Genomic DNA, 23,884 nt, shown 5'->3' with positions numbered 1-23,884 from the left:
AGTTATCATTGCTAAAACCCAGAACAAGGATTCTCTCCATAGACGTTAGTTAATACAAACACGATTTGGAGTTATCGAGGATTCAATGACCCTCTTACACTTCCTGGTACCGGATTGTTTCAAAACTGATTTTCAAGTAATAGCTTGTAAAATTTAATGGGAAAACGTTCGTGATGTTTCAGAAAATCATGACCTGATTTGTTCTTTCAGGCATAATTTTTCAGGGGGGCACACATCAATAAAATAATTGCCAGTTTGGGATAGCTATGTTTTCTGTTTCCGGCTTTTCAGAATTAACAAGGGTTGATATACTGTAATACTCAAGGCGAATTTTCTGTTAATTTTGAAGTTATGGTACATTATGGTTTTGATAGTGATAGCAAAGTCCCTTACATTTCAGTGACCAATGGTATTCCTCTTGTGTCACTGAAAGAATGGCCTTTTCTGTGACCTTTGCTACTTTTTCATTCATGATCGAGATCAACTAAAAGATGATAACCATAAACCTCTGACAACAGCAACATTTATTCAAACAAAATTAACAAAAAATAATTTTTTTAAATTTTGAAGTACTTATGTGAAAACAAACCTCATTAAGAATAAGTAGAAAGATGACTTTTGCTCAAAAGAAAGGCAAGCTGCCTTGGAGAAGTTCACGTAGCCTTCAAGAACAAATGAATGGTAACCACCAACTGCCCTCATCCTCAGGAAGGGGCAAGAATTTGTGAGTCTCTGCCCATCTCATGACAGGATGCTGACAGGTCCAATGTACAACAAGAAAAGTTTTGCATTCTATATCGAACCATGGGAATTGAGCAGTTGGATAAGGTTTCTGGGTGTCATCCTGGCTGTCCTGGAACTAGCTCTATAGACCAGGCTAGCTTCAGAGATCTGTCTGCCTTTGCTTTCCAAGTGCAGGCATTAAAGCTCCTGCCTTCAGATTCCTGCCCTGCTTGAGTTCCTGGCCTGACTTCCTTCAGTGATGGATTATAATGTGGAAGTGTAAGCCAAATAAATTCTTCTCCCACCCCAAAATAGTAAGATGATTTTCTTTTAGTACTTAAAACACTTAACATAACTGAATTTTAAACTTTCTTTAAAATATACAGCTTGGAAAATCTAATTCTCAGGGAGTTTCTTAAGTTGCAAAATTGACATGGATTAAGACTGTTTACAATATTTTAAAAATAAATTTAGTTTAACGACTTTGGAAATTAGGTTGAGCTCTTCTATCTAAGATTTTCATTGTAGGTAAAAGAATAAGGTGGCTGCCATTGTATTGATATAAGAAGTCAAGGAGTACAGCAAAAGTATTAATTCATAAACTTCACTGTGCTAAAATGACTTCCAATATTTTGTAATACTGGATACAGACAGGAGTGGCTTAATGGTTTTCTGGGTATCCGATGGTCGCCTAAATAAAGAGCTGATAAATATTCTCTAAAGGACTTGTCAATAGTTTAGGTTTCATGGGAAGGGGAAGAGGGTCATCTTTATCAGTCCCTTATAGTATAAAATAGACAAGATATAAACAATTGAGCCATGTTCTGATAAGACTTTTAAAGTCTTATCAAGGTAGTAAGCTGAATTTTGTGAGCAAATAGTGGTTCACCAAGTCCAACCCTGACCTAGTCTGAGAGTCACTGATTAAAGAGGTTATTTTTAACCACCACACAAGACTATTTTTAGCATTATTCTCTCTAATGAATAGTTGTGCCTGTAATAATATATCATAAAGTATAACTATAAAAATGTAAAGATCGTGACTTTGTACAGAACAAGTCTGACCTAAAGTCTCACCGATCCTTTATCAGCAGCTTTCTCACCTCAGGAGATGAGGGGAATGGAAGACAGAAACTGCAGAGTATTCCTCCAACTTCTCCTTTTCTCTTATTTTGCAGAGCTGGGAAAAGAACCAAGAGCATTTCACATGCAGGACAGAACTCACCCACTCAGCTATACCATCAGACCTTGGTTTTAGGAGACAGAGTTGAGCCTTGCTCTCCAGGCTGCTCTTAAACCTGTAATCCATCTCCCTCCAACTCCCAAATTATGGGATTAGATGCATGTGTCCCCATGCCCATCAAGTTTATCTATTGATTTCCAGATGAAAAATAAAGGAAAGGAGGGAGGGATGGAGGAAGGGAGAGACAGAGAGACAGAGAGACAGAGGGACGGAGGGAGGGAGAGCACCTTCAGAGCAGTCTGTTTCAGTGGAAACAGAACAAAACAAAAACAGGCTTGAAGTTCTTTGGTACCATGCAGGGAAGTACGCCTCTAATGTGGTTTCCCAGGGCTGTGACATTTGTAACAGCATGAAAGTAACTTTTAAAAAGGCAAGAACTGTTTACCTCTGACAGCACAACAGTTGTGGGGAAACCACTCCAAAATTTCAATATCCAACTTTAAATAAACACTAGACTGTGTATGCAGAAGGTAAACACACTAAAATCATTTTGTGATTTAAGAAATCGTATTGTGGTGTTAAGAATGTATTAGATAAAAAAAAAAGAATGTATTAGATAAGGGCTTGGGGATTTAGCTCAGTGGTAGAGCGCTTGCCTAGCAAGCACAAGGCCCTGGATTTGGTCCTCCACTCCGAAAAAAAGAAAAAAAATGTATTAGATAAAAGATGAGAATGAGCATTTGGGGTTCTAATTGGAAATATTCATAAACAGGCAAAGCTGGGCTCATTTGAAACTACTGGAAACTTGAAAGGAAGCATCACAAGACTGGCCAACAGAAGACGGAAAAGAGAAAGAAAGGTTCATGGAAATGCTTTAAAGAAAAGGTATGGTTAGATACAAGGAAGATGAAGACAGGATAAATTAATGGAAGCCATCAAAGGGTTAGCTTTTTTTCTATAAAGAGGCTGGGGACTTATCTTGGTGGGAGAGCAACTTGCATAGCATGCATTTGGCCCTGGGTGTAATCCCCAGCCACACAAGAGACCAGAATAAAAAGAAAAGAGTCCACAGAAATACACCTGAGGCCATAGAGCCCAGTAAAATGCTTTCCATCATCACTGGCTTTTCAGAGTACATTTTACTTAAAATGTTAACACTAAGGCTTCAGATGTCATTCGGTCCCTAAAGAACTAAAAGTTGTAGTTTAGCGATACAGAATTTGATACAATAATTGATCCATTATTGAAAGCGCTGTTAAGTTTTAGAAGATGCTTCAAATTCCTGAAAACTCATGGACACCCTCCGAGGGAAAGCAGGCTCATGACCTCCTAAATAAGCATAGCCTCATCAGAGGTGATCTTGTCTCATACACATCATTAACAGCTGACTGCCTCCCTGGTGTCTGCTTCCTAAGTATTCTGAAGTAGGTTTATTGAAATCATAAAGATCCTTAAAAATTTGAACATGATAGGCAAATGAATTTACAGAAGAGAGTAAGTCTAAAATTGTCGTTCTGGAGTTAAATTATTGATAATGTTAGAAAAAGCGCAGTAATTCGAACACCCTGGTGTGTTCTGTCTACCTCATTCATGATAAGTTCTACCCAAAGGGGGAAAGCCTGTTAGTCCAGCCAAGCTCTCATGGCTCTGAACTGGGGCTTTCCACATGGCTTTTGTATTTCTGAAGAGTAACCAATGAACAAGGATGGGCTATACAGTATGTGTTGTGTAGACCATTCTTAATGAATCAGCATGCCCCTGTAAGAACACTAGATTTTTCTAAGGTTTTCACCAGTAAACATTGATTTACTGCTATATTATTTGATCCATAGTTTACATGTGGATCAATATAGGCAATACAGTTTAGCATGAACAATAACATAAGCACCCTTCATATATATTGACAAGCTTCCCAAATGGTCTGTTAATATACAAAAGACTGGGACAAATTACTTATTTATATATACAAAACACGGCTATAAAGGACAGCTGCAGGTATTTTTTTTAAAAAAGTGCATTTTAATAAGGTCCCATTCAGTAATAGAACAAATGGGGGAAGAAATGGTTTGCACTACAGAGTTTAGTGCAGGAGCCCTCTCCTTTTCTAACCACGAAATCAATCATTTGTCCAGACTGTGGGAGTCAGAGTTAGTTACTGAAAAGACTCCGTATATAAACAAGTCAATAACTCATTGTGTGTTATTGTCGAGCTGAAGAAGTCGGCTTTCAAAAAGCTGGCCCTGCTTCTCCCAGGGAATGAATGTCACTGTATTCAGAGGCTGGGGGAGCTTTTGTTTCTAGCCATTGCTGGCTGCCATTTATGTATGGGAACAGGAGGTGACTGCAGGAAGAGCAGGGGAGGACACCATTCCCTAACTTGATGTTCAAGTCAAACTCCCAGTTTTGTTAGCCTAAATCGTTTGTTTCTGAAACTGGACAGCGAAACTGATAAGGAGTGACCACATAAAAACATTTGGCAAAAGAGACGAGGTACAGACGAATCTGTTACGTCTTACATCAGATCGGGATGATACTTTAGAATTCCTACTTGTCAACAGAGATAAATATGACATTCAGGCAACGGTTCGGAGAGTTCAAATGTACAAAATCAAACTGATGAACAGGTCAGCATGTCAAAGGAATGCTATCTGTTCTTGCTGGAAATAGAAAGGTTGATTCTTGAGGCAATCAAATAGAGTTTTTATAGAGTCTTTGTAGGCTCTCTCTGTGTGTGTGTCTCTCTCTGTATCTCTCTCCCTCTCCTTCTCCCTCTCCCTCTCCTCCTCCCTCTCCCTCTCCCTCTCCTCCTCCCTCTCCCTCTCCTCCTTCCTCTCCCTCTTCTTCTGCCCTCCCTTCTCTCTCTCTCTCTCTCTCTCTCTCTCTCTCTCTCTCTCTCTCTCTCTCTCTCTCTCCTGTGTGTGTGTGTGTGTGTGTGTGTGTGTGTGTGTGTGTGTGTGTGTGTGTATTTCCATCTGTGAAAGAAGTGTATTTAGTGGTATCACATTTTGGAGAGATTAATAAAACTTTAAGAAGTGATGTTGACACTTGCAATAGGAAAATCCCAGTGATTTATGACTGGGATTTATGACTTAAGATTAAAGGGCCTTTACAGTTCAAAATGCACTAAATTCAAAATATACAAATATTGCTAGATTTGTATTTATTTCATCTTAATGTTTGTAATAGATTTGAATAAATAGCTACCATTTATTCAAAGCAGGTAAGATTCTATGAAGACACAAGGGCAGTCTTCACAGTTTATAATTAACTTGGGTAATTAGCAAATACAAGCATATTTATTTAATAAATGATCCTTATATTACAATTGTCTGATATCTTTAGGCAAAACCCTTTTTAGGCCAAATTTCTTTTCAAAAGATTTTCATTCATTTCTTCTATGTGTAGTATTAGCGTGGAGGTCAGAAGACAATTTGCAGGAGCTGGGTCTTTTCATCCACCATGTGGGTCCTGGGGATTGAACTCAAGCTGTCAGGAGGGCAGGAGGGGTCATAAACCACTGAGCCATATCTACAGCTCACTCCTTGCTTTTAACTTGGTGGAATTGTAGCCATAAGCAAGGAGGGAATGCAAGAAAGTAAATAATCTCATCAGTCCTATCTACATGCGTGATTTAGAAAATCACATTAGATAACATCATCTTTACCACGCCACAGAATGTGACAGGCCTTTCCCAAATACAGACAGGTTAGCATCAAAGCCCAGGGTGGCTAATAGAACAATGGGAAAAAACAGCAAAACATGAAAAATATGTGGCATAAGATAGGTAATCATGCACACACACACACACACACACACACATATGACTAAAACCTATAAGACTAATAACACTTACGATCCAAGTGTTTGGATAAGGAAAGACAGCAGTGTGACATAGTAGCTTCCTAGGGAAAGAGGAGAAAATGAAAGAGGAGGGCATTGTTTTTAATTAATAATAAATGTGTCTAATAGTCATATGATGAAAGTAGCCCTAAGTAAAGTTGATAAAGTGGATGCACATAGCTTTGGGTGGGAGAAGTCTAGGTGAGACCAAGTGTGAGCCAGGGTGAGGCCATCAGAGATCCAGTCAGCTCAGGCAGGGTTGGACATAATTACAAGATGCTTCAAAGAGACAAGAAGAGGTAGGCACCTGCGTGAACCCATTCTTAACCTCCTTGTCAATTCAAATGTAAGAGGGAGGGTTACAGGTCAAGTGCCTGTTACTACAACGAGCAAAACAAGCAAGCAAGCAAGCAAGCCACTGGAGGACTCCATTCTTAGCTCCAGTTTTTGGCTCCATAGTGTCTCAATGTCACGCCCTCAAGCCTAATTCAGTTCCAGTCTGAGGACTCTAGGTCTTGACCTAACTCCACTTTTTATAGTATCGTTTAAAGAAAGTCTCCTTGTGGAGAAAAAAACTAAGTACCACTTCTTGTCTTAGGAAAGAGTCCAATCCAAAATTGGCTGTGCCACAAATTCACTCAGAGACTCTGGGTGACTGTGACAATTCTTCCAGCCCAAGCTTCTGTAGCCAGGCCTCTCTCTCTCTCTCTAGCTTTCTATTTTTTGTTGTTTTTGTTTTTGTTTTTGTTTTTTTGATAAAAACCCATTTTTCTACAGTGTGGTTTCTAGAGAATAGCTTGCCTCAAAAGAGAATTCATGTGTCACACTATCAGAGTATTTGACAGGTAACCATTTTAAATCAGCAGCATTAAGTTATAGTTTATGTAAAAGTATACAAAAGACAATTCTTCATGATACTTTACCCTAAGCTGAATTGGCAACTAAAGTTTTTCAATTTCTTTTTAAAACTGTTCCATTATTTTTGTAAGCAACCATGAGTTCTAGCCCTCCCAAATTCTGTGAGGAATGTATCACAGACTTGACCCTGACTCTGTAGCCAGATTCTACCTTTTCATCTGCACATTCTATCATGATCAGAAATGTCATATGCTCTTCCTATTATCAATAATGGCTCTTGAGTGTGTATAGCACTGGGGGAGTCAGAGGTAGGTAAGACATAATGTCTAAAGTCAAGTTACTGATGCCATCCATCAGTCGACATGGCACCAGAAAAATGACTAGGCTAGACATTGGAGACTCGTATCCCTAGAGAAAGTTATGCATAGGTTGAATCTTCTAAGAATCAGTTCAGTGAGACAGAGACCGTCTCAGAGAAGCATTAAGGAGGGTAAATACGCAAAATACCCAACTTGTCCTCTGGCCTCTGCACTTACAAGTACACTCACCATACTCCAAATACATGTATGCTCAGAAGCACATGCACGTGTGCACATACACACATGTGTATGTGCGCAGGTGCATGTTCAAACACAAACACAATGTAAATGTGGAAAAATACAAACCAAGTTCAGTATCACTACTAATGAAACAACTAGAGCTAAAGAAATAATATAATATGTTCTCTAATCTAACTTTCTAAAATACGGATGAGGATTACAGGGCTTAAGAACTAAGGACCTCAAGGGAAACTTAAATATGACAGCTTGACAGAAGGAAAAGGTTCAATGGATATCAAGCCCTAGAGAACTAGAACCCTACGTCCACATGCACCATCTCTGGAAATTTTTCTGCATGAACTAACTGCAAATAACTGCATGGATGAAACTATTGTTGTGAAGGTAAAAAGCCTGGCATATGTCCATGTTAAGAAATAAGCTCGTCCAGCGACTGAAGGAAGGACCATTCACAGCCTGCCCCACATGTGGCCCATATATATACAACCACCAAACTAGGTAAGATGGATGAAGCTAAAAAGTGCATGCTGAAAGGGACAGGATATAGAGCTCTCCTGAGAAACACATCCAGAGCATGTCCAATACAGAGGTCAATGCTAGCAGCAAACCACTGAACTGAGATCAGGACCCCCTTGGGGGAATTAGAGGAAGGATTGAAAGAGCTGAAGGGGCTCGCAACCCATAAGAACAACAAAGTCAACCAACTAGAGCTTCCAGGGACTAAACCACTACCAAAAGACTATACATGGACTGACCCAGGGTTCCAACTGCATATGTAGCAGAGAATAGCCTTGTTGGGGCACCAGTGGAAGAGAAAGCCCTTGCTCCTGCCAAGGTTGGACCCCCAGTGCAGGGGAATATGGGGGGCAGTAAGGGGGATGTATAGGGGAAATACCCGAATCAAGGAGGGGGAAAGGAGGGGATGGAGGCTTATGGACATGAAACCGAGGAGAATAACATTTGAAATGTATGTAAAGAAATATATCTAATAAAAAATTTAAAAAATGAATAAGCTCGTAATGGATCTAAAATAATGTTGGGCATTGGTCAGTAATATAGTTAATTCCATTTATTAGAAAATAGAGGTGATATAGCAAGTAGAAAAAAAGACATAATATCAAAAAATAAATAAGACCTTAAATATATATCATAATAGTGAAGTTATGTGCTAAAGTATTAACAACTACTCAGAAAAGAAAGTTTAGAGGTACCATGGTCCTCTTTCGTCTGGTTTGCCTTAGTGTCTGTTTATATCGGGTCTTATTACAGTATCTGCTCACCTTTCTACACATACATGAAATATTCTTGAATTACTGCCTTGTTTCCTCTTCCCATGTGTCTAACCAACTACCGACTTTATTATTTTCCATTTCCTCAAAATTGCTCCAACGTCACTTCCTCCTTAATAACTCCATCTCATCTTTAAGGTATACTCTAATGGCCTTAGAATGTTGCTCAGTGCTAGACTGTTTGCCTAGCATGTGTGAGGCCATAGTTTCATTCTCGGCGTCACAAAAATAAAAATAAAAATGTCAAGATGATAAACTATAGTTCAAAAACTATAAAATTTACCAGAAGAAGTGCCATCACATTTTGTTTTCAAGCGGTTTGTGGCTTACCACATTTTTATTGAAAATAAAAGAAGGAAGAGTCAATCAATATACAACACTGGAAGGTTTTTACTTTCTTATATAAAACCCACATTTACCTGTATCTACTGCTTCTTAAAAAGGGACTAAGGAGACAATAAAGACCAGCTGGACATCAGGGTGGGGCTCTGCCACACTGCTGACAGTCAAGATACATTGTGTCACTCAGCCAGTTGTGCAAATGATACTTGCAGAGCTCAAGGAAGTTGCTGGGGAACAAAGGCGAAGCAAATTGAAGAGCTGGGATTCAGATCCAGGCATGTCTGACTCCAGCACCCAGGACTCTTAATTATGCCCTGGCTACATCAGAAAATATAATAAATACAGTGGGGGAGGAAGGAGCTGGGTAGTTACAGACATATTTGCAACTTATAAAAGCCAAGATTTTAGCATCATAATTCTATTCCCATAAGCTGACTTTTATGAAATTAATTAGAAAATAAATAAATTTATAATTGTTTGTCTAGGAGAAACTACATAGAAATCTACTGACTGCCAGAAATTGTCATGGAAGTTTATTAAAATAATTTTTTTCAAATTTCCATTTTGTTTTTAAGATTAAGATTAAGATAAGAACAACTGATGTCATTGTTTTTTAAGCCAGAAAAGATATATTAATGTGTCTAATAATAAACACAGGTACTGGTAACTCTATATTTAATAACTAAGCTCTTTTCCTTGTATATACATAGGAACGTAAGTGTATATAAAATATATGGATTTTATATTAACAGAAAGAATGTGTCGCTTAATTATTTGACAGGCTGCTGACTTTGAGTAGTTAGATTTTCAAATGGCCCTTTAAAATGTCGTATGTAATTAGAACTATCTAGTAGCCCATTCTTTTGAGCCAAAGGATACAAGTACATAAAACAGGAGAGTTTAGCTTTAGTACTCCATCCCTGACCACAGTAACTACTGTTAAGAGCACTGCTGCTGTGGATTGCAAGTACTCTCACCGTTAATAATATAATTATGATAATTATGATATCATATAAATATAACTATATAAGCAATAGGTATGTTCGTCTGTTTCAGGTGAACAGTCCATGTGCTCTGGTACACATGTATACGTCAGTATCACATTTGACTCCACTAACATACATGGTTATCACTTTCCCATTACTAGAGTTCTAACTGCGCAGATGAGGACCCACCTCTGTGCAGAGCAGGGCATGGTGGGATGTGACAGAAACAGGCAGATCCCTGGGTCTCACTGGCCAGACTTTAACATGAATGAGGAGCTCCAGATTCAGTAAGAGTAAAATAAGGCACACACAGTGGAGACACATCTGCAGTGTGTGCACACAGGGGAGTGCACCTGGACACGTGTTCCCACCTGTGCTCTCGTGTGGAGACATATGTAAACTAATGACGTAACCATGAATGCTAAAAGTTCACTTCTGCGTTTCACGTCTTTTAGTTTTCATGCCTTGTTCCCTCCAAAGTTCTTCTCTCTCCACAGTCCAAACCAAACGTCATAACAGGAGAGCGGTGGAAGAGGAACACAGACATTATTATTTCATGCTTCAACTCCTCTGTGCTCACAGACCCTGCAGGAAGGTAGGAGCACAGCCACATTCCCAAAAGAGAACGGTTCTGATGGAACGTTTGAGCTCCCTGCATACTGTTGCTCTTTGTAAGCGGACCACAGTGTCTATTACCCAGACCAGGACATGTTTGACCAGGGTATGAATAAGCTAAGATAGCAAGTGACCTCAAGCAGTAATTTTGGGGGAAAAAATCTTTGTTTCTCTAATGAAGTCCTCTCTTACCTTTCTTTCCAGTTGCCTTTTGTGAGACACTTGTATTGACAGAACCAAGTATTCAATACTTTAGCCTATTGACCCACATGCTTATTGGAGCTATTTATCCTCTTTATTAACTCTCTTTGTACTGTGCCTATAGAGTCAGTTCTGTTCTCACATTCTCTCTCTCTCTCTCTCTCTCTCTCTCTCTCTCTCTCTCTCTGTGTGTGTGTGTGTGTGTGTGTGTGTGTTCACATGCATGTGGGTGCATGAGTGCATGGTGCACATGCATGTTTGCTTGTGCACGGTACATGTGTATGTAGAGAACAAGGGTTGAGTCTGGGTGTCTTCCTCTAGTCTTTCTTATCTTTAGCCTAGCTGACTTGCTTGGGAACCCATTTGTCTCTGCCTCTTGAGTGCTGTGGCTATAGGTTGCTAACCATGCCAGCCCACATTTGACTATATTTGACCCACATTGCGTGAGAAGTACTTTATCTATTAAGCCACCTCTGCAGTTCTTTATAATGATTTATCTGTTTCCTACTCCATTTGATCCTGACTGACAGATAACAACCATGGAACACCCAGCCACTATTGCTGCAGTCTTGACTCAGCCATGACAAGTCATGTAACTGCTCAGTTGTGGACACACCACTTTACTCAGGAGTGACCAGACTTAGGATTCTTCAGAATCCTTCTTGGGGACTAGACACGTGGCTCAGTAGTTTAGTTAAGAGTACTTGTTGTTTTTGCATGGAACCTAAGATCAGTTTTAAATTCCCATGGAAGGCAGAACGCCTGTAACTTCAGCTCCAGGAGATTCCATATCCTCTTCTGGCCTCACCTGCATATGTAAGCACAAACCCACGTAAGATGAGAACTCAAGTGAAGAAGGAAGCTCCTGTCCCTCCTGAAGCTGAAACAAAGGCAATGGCTTTCAGGGCAAGGAGATAACACTGAAAGTCACGCACACGTAGAGAAGATCCAGAAGTCTGCTGGACCACAATGCTATGACTTTGGCAGCAGCCCAAACACTTAATATTACGCCCAAAAGAGAAAAGCTTGGCTGCTGTGCCATCACCAAGGTTCTCACGGACACTGGATTGACTGTGAAGGCAGAAGGCAAAACGTTTGCATTCAGTGTGCACATCAAGGCCAACAAGCACCAGATCAAACAGCCTGTATAGACACTAATGTTCTGGCTTGCTGATATGCCCTGGGTCCCTGCTGCTGCTTCTGCAAAATATGGTGACCAAGGCAAGCTATAGAAAGAAGAGCTTACTTGGGCTAATGGTTCTGGAATGATGGAAATCCATTACCAGTCACAGCAGAGATCATGGCAGCAGCTGAGAGCTCACATCTCCATCAACAAACTGGAAACAGGGAAGGCTATGGCTCTTTTGAAAACTTGAAGCCCACAACCAGTGACTTCCTCCAGTAAGTGTGTCCTCCTAATCCTCCCACAGACAGCCACCAACGTGGGGCCACATATTCAAATACTGCAAACTTATGAAAGAAGGGGGACGAGGGAGGGAGGATGAAGATTGATAGATAGATGAAAGATAGATAGATAGATAGATAGATAGATAGATAGATAGATGAAAGATAGATAGATAGATAGATAGATAGATAGATAGATAGATAGATAGATAGATAGATAGATAGATCTCTCAAACCACTAGACAAAGGAGGGAAGATAGCAGACATCTTTTTTTTTTATATATCACCTGGCCTCAGTTAGGGGCTTTGGATTCTGCCAATGAAATTGGAGTCATCTGAACTGAGTCCAACAACTAATTATAAATATACACTTTAACTCATCAGAAAGATCCTTCCCTGAGCTTTAACTGAAAGTCAGGTGATTTGTGCCCTTTCCAATGAATCCAAATGTTATTGCCACATGGGAACACAGCTATGAAAACCTAGATATTCTCTCATATTGCGTCAAACATTTAAACTTTGAACAAGTAAAACATAGCTATCTTTTAGTTGTAGCCAACCTTTTTCTAGGTAAGACACCATTCTGACCATGCCTCTGTGACTCAAGACAGGCATACAAGCCCAAGCATGTTGTCTGTCGTGGCAGCATTGTCTAGCTTCTGCTTCCTTAACTGTTTTGTCTCCCATCGTCTCGGTCTCCCTACACCACAGTCCAAGTTGTGAATCTCAACATATCATTCACAACCTTCCTCACACTCAGGACCTTCTCCCTGGCAGTTACTGTGACATGGCTGTGGGCTGGGGTGGCTAGAAGTGTAAGGAGTTGATCCCCAGTCACAAAGCTCTCACCTGTTTAGGCAAATATGGACAAACACACACCGGTGCACACACACCCTTGCTGCTGCTCAAACCACAGCTCTTCATATACCATTCCCTTCCCTTGAATAACACACAACACATACACACACACACACACACACACACACACACAGAGAGAGAGAGAGAGAGAGAGAAAGAGAGAGAGAGAAAGAGAGAGAGAGACAGAGAGACAGAGAGAGAGAGAGAGAGAGAGAGAGAGAGAGAGAGAGAGAGAGCGCTCTGGTTTATATCCTCCAAGAAGTTTTATTGAAGCCTTCACTGTGCATCTGAATTAACTGAGCCATGTAGTTAGAATAGCATCCAACAGAGTGAATGTGTCATTCGAAATGCAAATAAATAGAATGATTAATTTTAAAAAATGTAAGCATTGCATCAGGCAAACTAAGTCTAGCCAGACCCTTATAGCCACCAATCTTCCCAGGGTATTCTGTGTCATGTGAATGGCACTTAGAGGGTGTGATGTCCTTCACAAATGCCTGCTGACCACTTATTGTTTAACCCCTACAGAGTAGTGACCACCAAGCCCTCGCAGAGCTTCCCTCCTCCAAGGTGGACAGGCACACGAGTCACAGTGACATGGTGAGCACAAGGAGAATTACCTAAGTCGGAGCCACTGTTAGAAATGACGCGCTAAGCTGGGTGTTATCACAACACATCTCACACAGGACACTACTCCTTCCTCACGGCAGCGACGCAACAAACCGTCATGGCCATTTGCAGGTGAGAAGAGTAGGAGAGCAGCCAAGATTGAGAATCCCTGTTTATGTACTCCAAAGCGTGCTCACTATTTTATATCATCCCAAAGCTGCCTTCCTGGATCCCCGTTTCCAGAGGAAACACACAGGGAAGCATGTAGATTTTGCATACACACACACACACACACACACACACACACACACACCACACACACCACACACACCACACACACACCACACACACACACACACACACACACACACACACACACACAAACTAAGGATAAAAAAGTAGAAACTTAAGTAAAAAGAAAAAATCTATAGTTTTTACCAAAATCTAATCTACTCTAATCTTCAACTCTAATCATTGAAAGCAGTGTAATTCAATCCTACTAACTAGAGGAACAACATTCCTCTCAGGAAATAGTAGTATCTCACTTAACTGAAGTTCAAAGCTAATGTTGCATCAAATTGATTACAAATGCTTATTTATGAAACTAAAGTTTCTGATTGCACCGAGCAGGAGGTCAGCTATATTTAGCTGATGGCCTTCAAAAGCTCTGTGCAGAACACATCTAATACAAGTGAATTATGGCCTCATGACATCACAACCTTATTCAAATAGTTAACAGTGAGAGACTCTGGGTTTGGTTCTTAGCACTGCAAATTTGTCGTTATTTAAATTTTTTAAACTTATTTTATTTCCGAAAAAACATTTGAACATGTAATTAACACAAAACTTAGGCATTTTGTTTTATTTTGTTTTCTTTCTTTCTTTTTTGTTAAAAGCAAGAAAACTTTTGTGCTTGAAACATTTCATCCCGCAATCTTGACTAGTCACATGTCAAGTATGGTGCGGCTCTAGAGGGTGGATGCGTGCTGGGGTCATGCGTGAGTGAACAGGTGTACTCTGTTTCAGGAAAGAGTTTAAATTCTGGCTAAGGCGGAGCCGAGAGCTTCTCAGCTTCAGAAATGTAGTCAGGCCGAAGTGGTTCAGCTACCAAATGGTCCAGAGTTTTGAGGAGAAAAAAAAAGAAATACAAAACTCAAGGTAAGATTTTCTTGTTCCTAGATGTGGCTAAGCAATTTTAAGTGAATAAATCTGTATATCTAGCCTTGGTTCCTATATTCTTTTGCTCTCTGAGCTATTCTTTTTTTCACTGTATCCGAGATGTTCTCTACAAAAATGGCACAACCATTTTCAAGTCAGGATACTAAATACTGTAACTAGGCTACCTCATGATAGAAAAGGAGCAATAATAGGTAATACTCAAACAGTCATGGTCACGTTCCCAACTGTCTTGTAAAATACATTTGTCAATTAAGACAATTCAGTAGTATTTTCTTTCTCTCTCTCTCTTTTTTTTTTCAGAGCTGGGGACTGAACCCAGGGCCTTGCGCTTGCTAGGCAAGCACTCTACCACCGAGCTAAATCCCCAACCCCAATTCAGTAGTATTTTAAAGAATGAATTATTCAGTAAGAAGAAATCAGACTGGGCCAGTGAGATGGCTCAGCAAATAAAAGTACTTGCAGTGAAGCCTGGTTACTTGATTTCAAAAGCCCAAACTCATGTACAGATAGGAGAGAGCTGACCCCACAGAGTTATCTTCTGACAGCCACACATCTCTCTCTCTCTCTCTCTCTCTCTCTCTCTCTCTCTCTAATCTATCTATCTATCATCTATCAATACCCTCTCTCACAGAAAGAGAGAGAGGGAAAGAGAGACATACATACACGTACTCACATAAAAGTAACAAGAAGAAGAAGAAGAAGAAGAAGAAGAAGAAGAAGAAGAAGAAGAAGAAGAAGAAGAAGAAGAAGAAGAAGAAGAAGAAGAAGAAGAAGAGGAAGAAGAAGAAGAGGAAGAAGAAGAAGAAGAAGAAGAAGAAGAAGAAGAAGAAGAAGAAGAAGAAGAAGAAGAAGAAGAAGAAGAAGAATCATATACTATGATTGCTGCTACTTACAAAAGCTGAAACGCAGAAACAACTCAGACATCTTTTGGTGCATTAAGAGACACAAAGCATGGTAGGCACATGCCATGAAATACTATGCAGTGCAAAGAGAAGAAAATCCTGATGTATTTCAATCATGGTTAAACCTCCATGTAAAATAAGACATTCACAATTTGACAAATACAGTGATTATCTATCTGGAACAATCAATCACAGAAAGAATTGCAATTTTGACGCTGTAGGCAGGAGCAGATGTGTGTTTAATGAGTAGATTTTCACTTTCAAGAAGACTTTGAAAAATGCCTTAGATGCTTAGTGATGATGATTTCAAAACAAAAATTAAACTTAATGCCACAGAACTGTAATTAGAGACAGACAAACTTGGGCTGGGCACATAGTTCAGTGACACAGTGTGTACTTAGTATGCATGAGCTCTGACTTTAGTCACTACTGCCAAAAGAGAAGAATAAAAAGAAAAATTCTATTTAGAAAATTCAACAGACCACATGAGGCTCAAGAAGAAGGATGACCAAAGTGTGGATGCTTCAGTCCTTCTTAGAAGGGGGAACACAAATATTCATAGGAGGAGATATGGAGACAAAGTTTGGAGCAGAGACTGAAGGAATGGCCATTCAGAGACTGCCCCACCTGGGGATCCAGCCCATATACATACAGTCACCAAACCCAGACAATATTGCTGATGCCAAGAAGTGCATGCTGATAGGAGCCTGATACAGCTGTCTCCTGAGAGGCTCTACCAGAGCGTGACAAATACAGAGATGAGTGCTTGCAGCCAACCATTGAACTGAAGGAGCTGAAGGAGTTTACAACCCCATAAGAACAACAATACCAACCAACCAGAGCTCCCAGGGACTAAACCACCATCCAAGGACTACACATGGACAGACCCATGGATCCAGCTGCATATGTAGCAGAGGACGGCCTTGTTGGGCACCAATGGGAGGAGAAACTCTTGGTCCTGCCAAGGCTGGATCCCCCAGTGTAGAGAAATGTCAGGGAAGGGAGGTGGGAATGGGTAGGTGGGTGGGTGAGGGAACACCCTCAAAGAAGAAGAGGGAGGGGATAGGATAAGGGGTTTATGAACAGGAAATAGGGAAAGGGGATAACATTTGTAATGTAAATCAAAATTCAATAAAAAAAGGTTATTTAAAAATCTTACCCCATCTGGTCAACAGTAAAAATGTCTCAACAACCCACAGATGAAATGAAAAAAAAAGACAGAAAATAAAATAAAATTTAACAGTACAGTATTTATCATAAGAGTACCTGTAACATATTCTGTGAAACACAAAATATAATAACATTTACAAGTTATTTAAAATGTACAATATGATGCTTTGAAATATGTACACATTATGGGATGACCAAATCACCCTATTACTTCATATACTTCCTCCTTTTTTCCTAGTGAGAACACTTAAAGTCTACCTGCATGCTGCAGTGCACTGTTGACTGGGGTCGCCCACTGGGTAACAAGTCTCTTGAGCTAGCTTTGACTGTCTTGATGAAGTTTTGTCTTTTCACCAAATTAGAGACCAACCCTCAGTGATTAGCATTCTATTCTTTGTCAACTCCATTTTGACTGTAGGCACCCATTTCAACGTCTATAATCCCCCTAGAAAGAGCACAGAACTCAGATTCAGTCAGTTTAACAGGAAAGAATATGAAACACTGAAAACTCTCATTATGAATATATTTTGCAATGTCTGAAATGCCACGTTTTACTATTCAAAGACGCATACCAAGTGAAATAAAATTAATAATGCTAATTTGTCCACATGTTAGGAGCACCGACATGAAAAACGGAAAGGTTCATGCAGTATATGTCCGGTGTGTATCTTTTTCTGATGGTGATTTTGGTATGGAAAGTTCTGGCTGTGGAGCCCAGGCTGTCCTGACCTCACTATACAGCACACACTGGTCTAAAACTCACTATCTAGCTTCAGCTCAGCCCCTGAAGTGCTGTCTTCTGTTTAATTTTAATCTTTTCCAAATATTAGTTCAGTGTCAAAAACCCAATACAATTTGCTTTCCTAAATGTTGCCTGCACTCTATCCCATTATTATTTTCACAGTTAATGCAGATTTATCCCAATAAAAGACAAGTTCTACCTCAGAGACTCAGAAAATCCACTAAAGCGATGGAGGCCAGAAGAAAAGCTCATTACAAACTACAGAGCACCATGCAAATGTTTTTATTATTGAAGAGTTAATGAGGCGAAGCTGATATTTTGACCTGGTTCCAAACAAATGATCACACGGTCAAAACTACTAGTGGAAGGTCCACCCCACCCCGCAGGCAGCACAGTAATGATAGGTAACACAAATTGGACATGTTTATTTTTATTTTTTTATTCTTATTTTTATTTTTACTTTTTCTGAAGGGGAGGTCACAAGGCGGGTGGGTGGCCATGGAAGGACTGGGGAGTGAATGTGAACATGATGCGTGACGTAAAATTCCCAGAGAATCAGTAAAAATGTTGAAAGAAACATACAAAAGTGTTTGTATTGATGATTTACCAAACTGACTGTTTCCTCCTACAAGGCTTACTCCGTTCCCACTAATTCACTTGGGATGCAAAGTGCTGCTGGCTCAGGAGATTTCAAATGCAGGGCAGGTGCTCACATACTATTTGAATGGGTGCTCCTGGACCTAAGAGGCTTCCGGGTTCAGAGGCATCCTGATGACAGGATGTTTCCAGCTCAATACTCCACCCTCTACTGTCAAACAGACTCCCACCTCTGCTTTCCAACGTAAAGTCTATGTTTGGGGTTTGTGTCTGTCTGTCGGAGGTCATCTAGTCTCTGTGACTGAGCAAGGAGCTGTTATTCCCAACACAGGCAGCGGGTGTGAGGGGAGACTGCAGGGGCAGCCAGATCTCCTGCTTCAGGAAAAGAAAGTGTGAGTTTGTAAGGGCGGGGAGAAATTTCCTCTTCTCCAGTAATAGGAACATCTGACAATTTGATGAATGAACCGCCAAGAGGAATGCTTTATTTGGCCTCTAAAGCAAAGTTTCAACGGAAGACCCTTGCAACAGAAACTCTCAACAGGTTAGCTGAGTGGGTGGCGGGAATCTGTGGGGAAAACATGTACTCTGATTCTCATCTAACATCAAACATGGAAAGATACACATTTACCCTAAGCTTCTAGAGTGCCTCTCAGTAACAACCTCAAACAATTACTGGACTCGTGGTTGCAACAGCGAAATGTTATTTTCATTAACTCGCCATTATATTAACACAGGTATTATGTCAGTCACTCATTTTATTGTCGTCCTCATCTCGAGCAACCTTCGTCATGTAAGAGCTGAATGTGTGGTTCTGAGCGCTTAACCGCTGAAGTTCACCTTCCTGACGTGGAGTGAACATGAGTCCTTTCATGAATAAAGCCTCCAAGGATGGTGACATTGTATGAAATCCACGGACTTAAGCCTGTTGGTCAGGATGAAAGAATCCAGTCGACACGCGACATCCCAAGTTCTCCGTGTCTGGTTTAGTCGCATTGGCGTACTTAGTGTTCACACCTACAGATAGATTATCACGCTGCCGTGTCGCGTGATCCTTTATCTTGATATTTTAATTGAAAAGTTCGCCCGGTTGCTTTAGAAACCTATGGTTCTGTCAGAGTACTCTGGGTTTTCTAGAACCCACGATGTTTGTTGTTGCTGTTGCTTCTGACGTGAGGTCCAGACTTCCGGATGGGGAAAGACCCAAGGAGGCCTCAGTCCTGGTTTTAGCAGCAGGTTCTACCTGGATGTTCTCTGCTAAGTCCCATCGCCGAGCGATTAAAGAGTAGGGGACATGCATCAAACCTGTTTATAAAACACATTTTAATCCTCCTCATAGAATTCCCCTCTGTTCTGCAGGTCACCAGTCCTGGGCCCTGTGCTCACAACCTACATTGACAAAACGCCACCAACGCTAACGTCTGCATTTATATCTGTCACTTGCTGCATTTTTATTTCTATCCAGGTTTTATGCAAGGAAGGAGGGCAGGTACCATTCGCCGATGTCTGGAAGCTCTTTATGTTTGTACACAGTTCGGAAATGAGGAGATTCTATTAGAATTCATTACAGCATTGCAGGGATTTTTTTTTCCCAGATCGTTCCCTCTTTCTTAGCGATTAGCTTCTTTCCCCCTTCTCTCTCTCTCTCTCTCTCTCTTTTTTTATCTTGCCGTACTCAGCCTGACCCAGCCTGTGAAGCTGTAAGTTGGCAGCTGTGATTGCGGTGCGGATTTCACACAGTGTAATTACGGCAGTGACACCAGGACTGAGAGGTACAAAGAAAAAAAGAGGCCTACAGGTTATTAGCACTAAACACTGGGAGAAATCAAACGGGGAGTCAATGCGTAATTTCGAGGCCTATCAAGCCTCATCAGGAACAGCGGGGAGGGAAGTGCTTCACTTCATCATCTCACTCTCTGACTTTTGTTGAAAATTACAGTAATTAAAAAAGAGCTAAGTACTTCTCAGGCAAGGGGTCTTTTCTTTACCCATCACCTTTTAGTTGGCTGCTGATTCTGTGTGACCTTTTCCTTGGCTCTGTCTATCGTAGTCAACACAGATCTTTGTTGAATGGCTCTCTGAAACCTAATTACTATCTGCTGGGTGATGTAGTATTGATCAGAAAAGGTGGCACAGCAAAATAAGAGGACCAACACTGTGGCCCCAGCAATCGAAAAGTAATTCCAGCCCCATAGAGGCGGCCCTTCCATCCCACTTATTAGAGGCAGCTGTGATGTTGCCAGATCGATACACTACACCGGATTGCTTCTTTGACTAAAAAGCTGACTTTCTTTCCAGAAGTCATGTACAAGCAGTGGCCTCTGACTTCAAAGGACTTTGCCCTAATGCACTGTGTGAGTGAACAAATTCTCTGTTGGCAAACATCCTCAGTACAAGTCGTGCCGCTGTTGTTTTTCTAAACCACTGCTTAAGAGTTAGCATGGTAATGTCACTTCCATGTGGCCCACCCTCCCGCTGACGGAAGCTTCAACTCTACCTTAGCAAAAGGCCGCCAGGTGGTAACCTACTCCCTCAGGGGAATAATGTTCAGTGTGTTGGAGGCCATGGTCTAAGTGAAATAAGATAATCCAGTGTGCCACAATTAATAAAGCCAGTTAGCAAAAAAAAAAAAAAAGAAAGAGTGTGTTTTCTAAAAAAGAAATGATGAATCTCATGCTTTAGTATATACAGCACGTATCTGTTGAATTGTGATTCATTGGCATTATTAAGTGAAGAAAGTATAATTTTGTAAGAATAATTTTTGATTACTTGCTATTTCTGACAAAAGAATAATAATTTTCAATTTGCCTAAAACATAGTGCTATAAATACTCAAATTTCCATGAATTCAAGCCTTGAGTGGAATATTTTGGTAATTATACCTAAAGGGCTGGTTGTGGTGACTTGCTCAGGGTTGACTCAACTCTTGTTTGTAGCATATAGACATTTTCAGTGGGGTATACGTAATAACTCTTTAGTGCCACTGTCATAACTAACACTGAGGAGACAGCACAGTTTAATTCCTACTTCCAGACACATATAGCTTAAATAATTAAGATTTGGTTGGGAAAAGATTTCACCTACTATTATTTTATTTGTTACTCAAATATGCATCTTATTCCCGAGCTCCCTAGGTCTGATCAGATGGCCCTGCTTATGTATTCGCCATCTAAATCATTAACTACAAGAACTTATACCATCAATACAGTCTTAGTCATTTGCATGTTGCTTCTATTTAAAGATAACTACAGGAATTACATAGACCAAAGCCACCAAGAAATTTCTGAAGATTTTTTCTAACTCAGTTACCACTGTTTTCTTTCCAAGAACATCATTCTGTGAAAGCAGCCACTATACAATGCTACACTGTAACGGTACAGCTAGAATTGCCGTATGAGGTGAGTTGATCTCTCTTTAATGCCTAAGGACACTCACAAACACACCACATCATTTAAAATTGGCATAGCTGTTTACAGAATAAAAACCCAAAACATGGACAGCATCACATCAAACAAGCTACCAACCACCACCAGCCACTGAGTCTAGATTGTGCTGTGCTGTCGGCCACAGCATTTCCCCACCGTCTGACATAACTGTGTCTTCAGTTCCTAGTGCTGGGTTTACCCAGGAGCTACCTCTAAGTCAATAGTTGTTCATGACTACACTTTACTTGGGAATCTCAGATGTAAACCAAATGAAAACCACATATCTTGCTTCAGCAGTACAAACACGTAACAGCTTATGAATGGAAGTGTATGAACAGGCAAATTGAGGCCATGAATGACTACTGTTGTCTTACATTTAAAAGTGTGAGAATTTCTGATTTTCTTTGAGATTCTGTTCATTTATTTTTCTCCCAACACCCAATTCCACCACAAATGCTAATTCTAAATAGTTGTACACTTCTCTGGTATAATGTATAGTTTAAATGATGTTCACAGATGTTTAACTATCTTCTGCAGCAATAAATACTTATTAAAATACACTTAAGATTTGCCCACAAAACCCTTAGAACATTAAAAATAAGCTAACAGAGACCTTGACATTAGCACTAAATGTACAAAGCTCAAATAGAAGCCAAACATTCAAAAGGAAGCATATGTCTAAGTTGGGTACAATTCTATAAGTTTGTGTGTTAATCTTGTTTTCAGAGATGATAATTATGATTTATGAGAAAACTTCAGCACCTAAAACAAACTGATGCTTCAAATAATCAAACACACATTGGCATAGGAATATTGGAATACTATAGCCAAACATGCATGGGCATAGGAATATTATAACGCATATGCATAGGGATATTATAACTAAACATGCATAGGCATAGGAATATTATAACCAGACATACATTGGCATAGGAATATTATAACCAAACACACATTGGAATAGAAATATTATAACCAAACATGCATGGGCATAGGAATATTATAACCAGACACGCATAGACATAGAAATATTATAACCAAACATGCATGGGCACAGGAATATTATAACCAAACACGCATAGACATAGAAATATTATAACCAAACATGCATGGGCATAGGAATATTATAACTAAACATGCATAGGCATAGGAATATTATAACCAGACATGCATGGGCATAGGAATATTATAACCAGACACGCATAGACATAGAAATATTATAACCAAACATGCATGGGCACAGGAATATTATAACCAAACACGCATAGACATAGAAATATTATAACCAAACATGCATGGGCATAGGAATATTATAACTAAACATGCATAGGCATAGGAATATTATAACCAGACATGCATGGGCATAGGAATATTATAACCAGACACGCATAGACATAGAAATATTATAACCAAACATGCATGGGCACAGGAATATTATAACCAAACACGCATAGACATAGAAATATTATAACCAAACATGCATGGGCATAGGAATATTATAACTAAACATGCATAGGCATAGGAATATTATAACCAGACATGCATGGGCATAGGAATATTATAACCAGACATGCATGGGCACAGGAATATTATAACTAAACATGCATAGGCATAGGAATATTATAACTAAACATGCATGGGCATAGGAATATTATAACCAGACATGCATGGGCATAGGAATATTATAACCAGACATGCATGGGCACAGGAATATTATAACTAAACATGCATAGGCATAGGAATATTATAACCAGACATGCATGGGCATAGGAATATTATAACTAAACATGCATGGGCATAGGAATATTATAACCAGACATGCATGGGCACAGGAATATTATAACCAGACACACATAGACATAGAAATATTATAACCAGACACACATAGACATAGGAATATTATAACCAGACATGCATGGGCACAGGAATATTATAACCAGACATGCATGGGCACAGGAATATTATAACCAGACATGCATGGGCACAGGAATATTATAACCAGACATGCATGGGCATAGGAATATTATAACCAGACATGCATGGGCATAGGAATATTATAACCAGACATGCATGGGCACAGGAATATTATAACCAGACATGCATGGGCATAGGAATATTATAACCAGACATGCATGGGCATAGGAATATTATAACCAGACATGCATGGGCACAGGAATATTATAACCAGACATGCATGGGCACAGGAATATTATAACCAGACATGCATGGGCATAGGAATATTATAACCAGACACGCATAGACATAGGAATATTATAACCAGACATGCATAGACATAGGAATATTATAACCAGACATGCATAGACATAGGAATATTATAACCAGACATGCATAGACATAGGAATATTATAACCAGACACACATAGACATAGGAATATTGCCTTAAGCTT

General features: G+C 39.9%; 1 pseudogene across 1 annotated transcript in view; it reads right to left on the bottom strand.

Annotated features, from left to right (window-relative positions):
• The window catches only part of Dcdc1-ps1 (doublecortin domain containing 1, pseudogene 1), a 411,937-nt pseudogene that overhangs the window by 251,013 nt on the left and 137,040 nt on the right, over positions 1 to 23,884 (bottom strand). The window contains 1 exon segment of the transcript NR_175340.2: positions 405 to 484. The product of NR_175340.2 is annotated as a doublecortin domain containing 1, pseudogene 1 (transcript).

This window comes from Rattus norvegicus, chromosome 3 (genome assembly GCF_021556685.1).
Source record: "Rattus norvegicus strain SHRSP/BbbUtx chromosome 3, alternate assembly SHRSP_T2T, whole genome shotgun sequence".
Lineage (NCBI taxonomy): Eukaryota > Metazoa > Chordata > Mammalia > Rodentia > Muridae > Rattus > Rattus norvegicus.
Note: the sequence above shows the minus strand (reverse complement) of the source record. Positions and strands in the feature narration are given on the sequence as shown.